General features: G+C 48.2%; 1 protein-coding gene across 1 annotated transcript in view; it reads left to right on the top strand.

The window, feature by feature from the left end:
• The first annotated feature begins 2,373 nt into the window (after positions 1 to 2,373).
• Adarb1 (adenosine deaminase RNA specific B1) overlaps positions 2,374 to 10,279 on the top strand; it is a 124,166-nt gene continuing 116,260 nt past the window's right edge. Inside the window, exon 1 of the mRNA XM_029542103.1 lies at positions 2,374 to 2,506. The gene's annotated coding sequence lies outside the window, so the exon portion shown is untranslated. The remainder of the gene's footprint in view (positions 2,507 to 10,279) is intronic.

Here is a 10,279-nt window from a genome sequence, read left to right as displayed (position 1 = left end):
AGCTATTTCATATTGTTGCTGTAATATCCCTGGTAGTCACTGATGAAGAAAAATAACTTGACTCAGAGCAGGGTCATGCTGACCAGACCACATACCCTGTTATGTTCTGTATGTTATGAGGTTTGTTAATCTTCAGAAATTCCACAACCATAAGCTTCACTTAGGACCCATCAAATTAAAGTTCATTATGAGCTGTTATGTCTAAAATGGCTTGAGTCAGGGCTGACCACCAGGCAAGCACTTCCAGCACCTGTGTATGAGCTCATTGTGGTTTTTGTGGGCTTAGCCTTTGTAAGCTGGCCCTGAGAAATGTCCAGCTCACAGCTTTTAGCTTTCAAGCCTGAGCTGTTGCCCTGGTCGATCAGTCTTTAGGTGTGTGTTCAATAAACCAACCTGACTGAAATCGGTGTTCATGTGGTTTGTGGGGCGACTCCTGGACTGATGATATATATTCCAATTCACATTTGTATATGTTATGATTCCTAAGACTCCACCATCAAGTCTTTCTGGTCACCAGTGATGGGTCAGATTTCAGCTGGATCAACATCTCTCCTATAGATGGAATGATCTGTCCAGCTTCACAGCTAGGTGTCATAGTTTGCAAAGTTCAAGTCCAACATACCTGCTCCTTACATTGAACTGCCTCCCAGTTATGCTCTTGTCTGGCATCCTGAACTGTTCTACTTCCAGACTATGAAGATGAAGATGTCTTCCTAACCAATTGACCCACCCATGCAAATGACACCACCAGACAGACACCTGGAGGCTGTCAAAAATGTCATTTTCTAGCTTCTGTTTATGTGCCCTGTTATTTTCACTTCAAGCTAGTTTTTTTGGCAGTGTACACAGCAGAGAAAAAAAGGCCATTCCACTTAGTCCTGGATGAGACCACAGAGTTCTGTTTTTGCTGTAATAATCCACAATGAACCAAAGGTCTATCGAAGCGACAGTCTCTGAATAGCATACTTCCTTTGTCCAGATCTCTGTCTCTCATATGCACTTGTGTCAGATCAGCATCTTCAATTCAGTCAATGAGTCACAGGGACACAGGTGATGTGCTCAGGGGATGGAAAAGCTGGAACTTGCTCTCTTGTGGCCAAACCACAGCCATTATGAGAAGCAACATGAGCTAGCTTACTAACAGTAGGTAACATGACATAAGGGAGTGAGGTCATCCATGAAGCAGAGATGAACCAAACCAGCTGAACACTGCATAAAGCTGCTGTTCATCAGACTTACCATGACTAAGTTATTAAGTTCTGGGATAGTTTGATACCCAGAAACAGACATACTTGTCCTTGTGCACAGATTCGTATGTGAAGCTTGACATGCTGGTAGGCATTCCAAGAGTGATGATTTCTACTTACTTGCCAACAAGTGCACCCGTAGACACTATCTGGCGCCCACCTTTTAGGCAGGCTGAAGAACTCACTGAGTGGCTGGCTGGTCCAAGGGACATGTTTTTGTGATGGAAGCAGATGCGGACCAGCTGCAACACTATTCCTGTGGTCAGTTTATGCTTCAGATTCTGGCCCTCTCCAGGCCCTGTTCTGGGGATAGCACCCCAGGGTAAGACAGTCGCCGAGGGGCCACACAAGTTGTTGATCACATCTTGGATGTTCGACACAGTACTTTACCTACCTGCACACGTCTTTCACTAGACCTTTTTCTTTTTAAACAAACGCGGAAACAGGCAGGTCAAACACAAGACACGTCTGGTATGCCTAAGAGGTGGAAGAGCCTGAACTTGACCCTGGGGTCTAGGTTAAAAACCGGCCATCATTTCTAGTGACCAACAGTAGACACCCTGCTTCACAAAATCACGTCCCTGCTCCTCTCCCTATTTTCAAGGTCTACGGAGGTGGGTGTCAGTGACCAGGGCCAGCTCTCAAAACTGGTCGAAGGCCCAGGGACGATTCTTGCGGGATGCCAGGGTACCACGTACGAGGTGCAGTGGGTCTTCAAGCGGCGGTCACAGTCGCGCTTCAGTGGCTTCTCTCTGATTTTCCCTGCCCTGTTCCCAGATCCCACAGGATCTCTAGGGTCCTTGGTCCCACCTGTCCCCTCAGGTCCCATCCGAAGCTCCCGCCCGCGAGTTCGAGAACCCCGCCCCCGTCGATCTTCTCGGAGCTCCCTTCCGCTTCGAGTCTCCCTAGCGACGCACGACCTGTTTTGGTTCTAACCGCTAACCCTCGCGGTTCCCGCCGCCGCGGGCGAGTCCAGACGTCGGCTCGGGGCAGGAGGCGCGCACGTCAGCGTCGGGCGCTGGCTCCACCCCTGCAAGCGAGCACGCGCGCGCGGCTGCGGCGGCTGGGGCGGGGCGAGCCGAGGGGGCGGAGCCGCCGGCGCCGAGGCTAGAGGCAGCGGCTGAGGCAGCGGCTGAGGCTGAGGTGGCTGAGGCTGAGGCGGCGGCGAGGGGCTCCTAGCTGGGGCCGCGGGGCCAGCCGAGGCCGCCACAGCGCCCGGAGCCAGACACCGGCAGCCCGCGGGTGCAGCGTGAGCGGAGGTAAGGTGGCGGGGACGCGGGCGGCCGCGTTTATGTAAGCGCGGGGCAGGTGGCTGAGGCCGCGCAGCGCTGGCGGCCACGGACCTGACCACCGACCCCAGACCCTATGGAGCCGGGCCAGGGCCCGCGGCGGGCTGCGGGGTCGCTGGCGCATCCCGGGCGGCGCGCGGAGGGCGGGCCGCGGTCCTCTTGGATGCGCTGCGCTGCGGGAGGAGGCTGCGCCCAGGACGGCTCGTCCGCTCCTGGAGGCGCCGCGTCCGCGTGGGATGCGCTGCGCCGCGGCGAGCCGACCGTGCGCCTCTCGGACAGGAGGTTGTGCCCGCGGAGAGGACCCTGTACTCCAGGGAGGGGACTGCGCCCAGGGAGGGGAATGGTGTGCCGGGCGGAGGGGACCTGTGCTCCGGGGAGGGGACCCTGTACCCCGGGAAGGGACCTTTGCCCAGCACAGGGGACACTGCGCACCGGGAGGGGGACCCTGTGCCCTGCAGAGGGAAAGCTGCGCCCGGGGATGGGAACACTGTATCCTAGAGAGGGGACCTGTGCCCTGCAAAAGGGAAGCTGCGCCCTGAGAGGAGATACCCTGTGTCACTCTGAAGCTGTGTCCGGGGATGGGGACCCTGTGCCCTGCAGAAGGGAGCATGTGCTTGGTAGAGGAAAGGTTGAGCTCTGTATCCTGCAGAAGGGACCAGTGCCTAGCAGAAGGGAGGTTAAGCTCGGGGTGGGGGGTGGGAACCCTGTGCTCCGAGGAGAGGAAGCTGTACCAGGGGATGGGGACTTTGTGCCCTGCAGAAGGGACCATGTGCTCCGCAGAGGCGAGAGGGCGTCCAGGGGAAGGGCACAGGGAGGGAACCCCGTGCTGTACAGAGTATACTCTGAACTCCGAGGAGGGAGACCCTAACCCCATATCCCACAGAGGGAAGGCTGCGCCCAGTGAGAGCATCTTGTGTCCCGCAAAGGAGACACTGCGCTCCCACGAAGTGGACACCGTGACCTGGGTGAGGCAGGCTGCTTTTTTCGTGGTCCGTGCCCCTTCCGACGAGGGCTCAGAGCCTACATGGGCGCCGAGCGCCCGGGTGACGAAGTTCCGAGTACCTAGCGCGTCTGCTGCTTGTGGGAGCCATCTGGGACATTAGGGGTTGGAGGTGAATTTTGACGCGCACTTACATAGGCAGGAGGAAAATCACTGTGTGGTGTCTGTGTGCAAGGGAAATGTCAGATGGGGCTGTGGACGCTAGACTGTAGTGGCGCCGGAGTCGCCTTTGGAGGACCAGAAATGTGTTCCGTTCGGGATTTATGAGGGGGATATCCGCACTGGAGTGCCTGGTTGGAGGTCAGTGTTTTCACCTAGCACATTTGGGTTGTTACTTCTGATGGGGGCATCTTTTTTTCTTCTTTTGAAAGCCATTTATTGTGTTCCATTCTGGAAGTATAACAAAAAGAAGCCCGAGAGCAAACTTGGCCTTTTTACTGCTAGGTGCTGTAATTAAGATGATCAAACATTAGTTTTTACTGAGAATAGAAATAATGTATTAACCCTCTTTGTTCCTTTGAAAGGAAGCTGCATTTTCCAAACCTGTTTTTGTCTCAAGACAAAACTGTAAAAGCCAGCTGTTTTTGTTTTTTGTTTTTTCTTTCTCTGGGGATGGATGAAACTTCTTTACCCCTTTTCCTTGAGACAGTTCCCTGGAGGGAAAGAGAGAAGAAAAAAGAGGCAGAAGGTTGGTTGGTACAGCTCCTTTTGGAATGAGAGAATTAATGGTCCCTTGGTACAGGATCCTCCAAGGGGCAGATTCACAGCATGGGCTCCCACAACAGGAGCTTGATAAATAGTGGATGAGACACACTGGGCTGGGTGCTGGGATCCCACAGTGGTGGGGAGGTGGAGTCCACAGGCTTTGAAAGGAATGTGTTCTCCATGCCTGTTAGATGTCAAGGGGTTTCAGAAACTGGGCACACTCAGTTACTTCTACGTCAGCTGTGACGCTCCAGTTGGAAGGAGCAAAGGAGACCTTTCTACAAGGACAGTGTTGAAGAGAGAAACTGATGACGTGTATCTTCCATGATGTGTCCATTCAGTTATTGCTGGTAGGCCCAGGCAGGAAGATTAGCTACCAAGAAAAAACATCATCCTGAAAACACATCTTGGCTCATAGGCAAATTCACTTCTTTGTAAGTTTATGTGCCGTAAAGCTTTTAAACTGCTTTAGAATTTTTGGAATAAGAAAAATCCTTTAAACCCATCTTGTCCAGTGAGTGAACAGTCTCTAACTGGTCATGTGCTAGACCTCCCCTCTGGAGTTACAGCACTGACCTCTACAGCACAGTACAAGAACCTACTGACAGTTTGCCTTCTTAATCACTTTAAGAGTGTTAATGTTTAAAGATAAAATTGTATTTACTAAAGTGTAAAAATTTTGCTTGTAGGTTTAAAAAATGTAAGTATGTACATAATACATCCAGGAAGACAAGCAATGCGTGTGTATGTAATACATTCAAAAGGCACACAGAATAGGCTCAACATCACTCTTCTCTGTACCCTACTGTTCAGTTATCTACAGATGTTACTGTGTATGAATTGTACATTGTCTCAGTAGTGGTGTGTGTGTGTGTGTGTGTGTGTGTGTGTGTGTGTGTATAGTTGTGGTATATTTCAATATAGTTTTTTTTTTCCTGGTACTTTGGAGTGAACCAAGAGCCTAGGACATTCGAGGCAAGCACTTTACTATTGAGATATATCTCAGCCTTGAGAAATGTCTCACTAAACTGCCCAGGCTGGCCTTGAACTCAGTCTATATGCAGCCCAGGAGACCTCAAATTTTCAGTCCTCCTGTATTAGGCTCCCCAATATCTGGAATTATAGACCTGGGGCCATTAGGCTCAGCTTTTAAAATAGAGTGCTTTGAAGTTTCCCTTAACAGTGTAACAGGAGGATTCTTATTTATACAAGGGGGCACAAGGAAGATCTGCTCATAAGTTTGAATCCAAAATTCCTTTATCAGTAAGTTGTATTTAAGAACTGGAATTTAGTGCCTTGAGTGCTGTGATTAGCCATGTAAATACACAGGACCAGAGAATGCTGTTTAACTAGCTAGGAGGTTTTCTAGAGGCTACTTCTGAAGATGATAGTCAGTGAAGTTATGCAATCATTAGGGAAGTGGTCAAGGTTAGGATGAAGGCTTGGAGAGTCAGTTTTCTGTGTTACATATTAATTTCCAAGTCCACAATTTGCTGTAGGGGAAATGGTTTTGCCTAAAAACCTTTTATTTAATATGTTCCTTGTATATGAAGTAGGACAAATAAGGAGCAATAATTTCACTTAAAAATCATTCACTAAATCAGTGGTGCTCAACCTTCCTAACGCTGTGACCCTTTAATACAGTTCCTCATGTCGAGGTGACCTCCAACTGTAAGATTAGTCCCATTCATAACTTTAATTTTGCTTCTGTTATGAATCGTAATGTAGATGTATGATACAAAGAATATCTAATATCTGACCCCCATGAAGGGGGTCAACCCCCAGGGAGGTCATGACTGACAGGTCAAAAACTGTTGCACTAGATTAAGATTCCTTATTCCTTAGTGAGTGTCTTTATTGAGGTATGTCTTTTGTTTGGAACATGGATGAAGAAGATGCAGAGAGATTTACCTTGCTTTCTGCTGCAATTAGGACCATTAATACCAAGTTGTTGTTGCTTGCTTTTAAACATTTTGATAATACTGCCTGCTATTCTTCCCAGTGTTTTTACTTATGTGGCGTTCTAGGAACATCTATACCAGTGACTTTGGTTTCAGGCATGATGGGTTAAGTTCAGATGAAGCAGAAAGTAGCTCTAGATCAGTGATTTTCAAACCTGGTGCTGTTTTCTTTCTCATCAGTGGTACCCATGTTTCAGGTTCTGTCCTGGTGAATTTGATGAGGTTCTGCCTACCTGAGGTTCTCAGTATGGGAACAGTGGCAGGGTGAGCAAGACACTAATGTCTGTGTACCCTGAAGGGCAAAGGAAGAAAGGCTAGGTGGAAGCAGACCGAATAGGTGACCAAGGAGTGTGAGGTAGAGCCTGATGCAGCCTTCCAGGAAGGAGAGACTCTGGGGTAAAGGCCTTGACATGTGTTGTTAGCATCAGGGAGTCATTGTGGCCAGGGAGGGAGGGAGAGAGGCAGGAAATGAGGCTGGAGAGATGGGGAGGGCTGCTTCTTGCTGGAGTGTAGAAGCTGTGGTGAGGGATTTAAAGTTTAATCCTAGAATGATGGGGGGTCTTAGGAGGGCTAGCCTGCCTGCTCTTCCCTCTCTCCCTTTCCCTTCTAGAGAGTTTTGAACAGGGCAGGGAAGGACATGATCTGGTTTATCTTTCAACAGGATCATTCTGGCTTGTGGGTTTTCAGGAGCTTGTCATGTGCTAGGCTGTTCCAGGTTAATGTATGTTTGTCAGTTCAACCAATCAACAGCCCAAAAGGTGAACATTAGCACTGTTCGGTTTTCTTACTAATTTATCTTATTTTTATGTGTAGATGGAGTGTAGACAATGTAGAGGTCAGAGGACAGCTTCTCAGATCGTCGGTCCTGAATGCCAGCACCTCTACCTGCTGAACCATCTCTGGAGTCTGTTGCTGTTATTCCCATGTTATAGATGGAGGTTGTCAAAGCAGGGAACTGTGAGGTGCTCTTTCAAGGTCAGACAGTCAGACAGATCCTCTCTATAGCATGCCACACTCAGCCCCCTCACTCCAATACCGCAGGCAGGAGTGCCGGTGGAGACCAGGGAGGAAGCCCTGTTAGAAGCCTGATCATTAGGCTGGGGCCCCAGCAAGGGGAAGGGGTGGATTCATCACTGTGTAAGATGCTTTCTCTGTGAGGTACACAATTTTTTTTTTTTATTAATATACCTGACAGAGGAAGATGTGCCAATTAGAGAAGGGCAACCATTTCTTACCACTTAGTGTTCATTTACACTCACTGAAAGGACCGACTTGGAGCGTAGATTATCGTGGTGCTTTTGTGCTTTCATTTAAAAAAAAAAAAAAGATACTGAAGTAATACACCACAGCATGCTGCTTATAGCTGAGTCTTCTGACTCTCAGCATGAGGTAGTGCCGTATCGGTGGAGTAGGAAGCCTGGGGAAGGTTGTGTGTTTAGGGTAGGGATTGGGACTTGAGATCTGGAAAATGAATCCTGAGACGTGCTCAGTAATCATACCACACGCTTGCCTGGGGGTGGTGTTAAACTCTTAGCTGTGTAGTTTTCCCGTGCTTCCGTTCTTTATCCTTAGTTCAAGGAGAATAGAATGTGTGTCTGGTGTATCCGTGGTGGTACATGCCTTCAATTCCAGAATGCAGAATGAAGGAGGCAGTTCGGGGCCTGAGAGGAGTACATAGTGAGATCCTGTCTCAAAAACAACTACGAGAGAGAGAGAGAGAGAGAGAGAGAGAGAGAGAGAGAGAGAGAGAGAGGAAGAAAGAAGGAAACGGGCTTTGAGTCGATACACTGAGCTAATGTAGAATCCCTAGAATAGTACCTGACTAGCAGTATTTAAGACAGTTTGCTTTGCTTATTGTTTTTGTGATTAGTCATCTGAATAGAGATTTGGATAGAAAGGAAAATTCAAGGTCAGGCTCAGGAAAAGGTTGGGCCAGATATGCAAATTTAGGTGTCTTTTTTGAGGATAGCTGCTGTTTCATTTCATAGACTGGACGGTGAATATGGATGCAGAAGAGCAGAGGTAGGTGCTGGTAGGGACTCTTGGCAAGGAGTCCACAGGGGAGGGGATGCCGGACTACACTGCTGAAGAAGGCAGGCAGGAGGGCTCAGTGGTCAGGAGTCTAGGACATGAATGATCAGGTGCTTCTCAGACTTAGGGGGTCTGGAAAATATTTCCTTGGATTTGATGAGAGGCAGGCCATCAATGACTTCAGTGGGTTTTCGAGCAGTGGGGAGGAGGGACATTTGGGGCATTAAATGTGGATGACTCTCTAAGGAAGTTTTCTTTAAAGAGAGCAGACTCATGAAACTCAAACTGGGGGGCTAGGCTCCTGTGCATCTTGTTTTGGATAGTGACGGTACTATGGACATGACCTAGTTGGAATGAACATTGCAGGAAGCAAGCCCTTGAAAAGGTTCCAGGGGCTGAAGGGGAAAGGATGTTCCATCCCAGCAGAGGTAGCTACTGCCTTCAGTTCATTCAAATGTATTTTGAAGACTTGTTGCCTGTATTAAGAAAAATGGCATAGAACTTAGAATACTGGTTTTTATAAGCAAACTTGCCTAATGGCCTTTTTATGAGAGATCTATATGCAATGGAATTTTTCTTTATTAAAAAGTTCCCTTGTCTCTAAGTGTCCTCAGTGGAAGGAAGGTTAACATCTTAATTTATCAGATGTAGCCCTGATGAGCAAACCTGGCATCTGGAAGCTCTGGAGGAAATGCCAGCGTGCATTTAGAATGTCCCCCAGCCCCAGAGGAAGGTGACATGTAGAATGCAGACATAGTGACATTCATTGTGTTTAACAAAGCTTCCAGTAGGTTGATGACATACCGTACCTTAGTGGAAGGAGCCATATCATTGTCTAGTTGGAGATTTGAAGGCGGGGCTGGATGGTGGTGCAGGCAGTGCAGGTTTTTAAAGCTTTCACATAATATAGAGGCGGGGAAAGACAGAAGACAGTGGGTACGGGACTGGATTCAGGAAGAGGAGTGATGAAACAGAAAACACTAACTCAGACTCAGCTTTTCCTACTATCCCCTCATGACATCATCACCAGAGGGGGGCAAGATTTCACTGTGCAAGCAGTCAGCACTGCAACAGACACCAGCAGTATCCCTTGATTCAGTCCAGTTGATTACAGTCTGCCTGGAGATGGTAGATCCCCTAGGCTAAGTAAGGGCTCTGTCCTCAAGATGGTCTCCTCTTCAGGCTGTTTATTGTCTGGACCTCTGGAATTTCTGACTGATCAGTGATCAATCAGGATTCACACAACCCCTCCTCAGAGTGGCTCCCAGAAAGTAACCACTTTATTCACATTTACAGTTTCTTTCTTTCTTTTTTTCTTTCTTTCTTTCTTTCTTTCTTTCTTTCTTTCTTTCTTTCTTTCTTTCTAGATTTATTTATTTATTTAATGTATGTGAGTACACTGTAGCTGTACAGATGGTTGTGAGCCTTCGTGTGGTTGTGGTTGTTGGGAATTAAATTCCATGTATTTTGTTTGTTTCTTTGCCTTTTGAGACAGAGTCTTACTGTGTAGTCAGGCTGACCTTGAACTCACTGAGATGCAGCTGTCTCAGCTTCCTGATGCTAGAATTAAAGGCATGCACCATGTCCTAGTTGGGTTACCATTGCTATGATAAAACACCATGACCAAAAGTAACTCGGGGAGGAAAGGGTTTATTTGGCTTATACTTCCAAATTGCTATTCATTGTTGAAGGAAGTTTGGACAGGAACTCAAACAGGGCAGGATCCTGGAGGCAGGAGCTGATTCAGAGACCATGGTGAGGTGCTGCTTACTGGCTTGTTCACCATGACTTGTTCAGCCCACTTTCTTACAGAACCCAGGACCACCAACCCAATGATGGCTCCACCCATAATGGGCCGGGTCTTCTCCTATCAATCACTGATTAAGAATATGCCCTACAGGCTTGCCTATATCCAGATCCTCTGGAGGCATTTCTTAATTGAGGCTCCCTCCTCTCTGATGGACTTCAGTTTGTGTCAACTTGACATAAATTCTCCAGCACAACCACCATGCCTGACTCACATGTATTTTGATCATATTCACCTAA

Source organism: Mus pahari, chromosome 9, assembly GCF_900095145.1.
Source record: "Mus pahari chromosome 9, PAHARI_EIJ_v1.1, whole genome shotgun sequence".
Taxonomy (NCBI): Eukaryota; Metazoa; Chordata; class Mammalia; order Rodentia; family Muridae; genus Mus; species Mus pahari.
The sequence above is the reverse complement of the archived record's forward strand: the minus strand, read 5'-3'. Positions and strand labels throughout refer to the sequence as shown.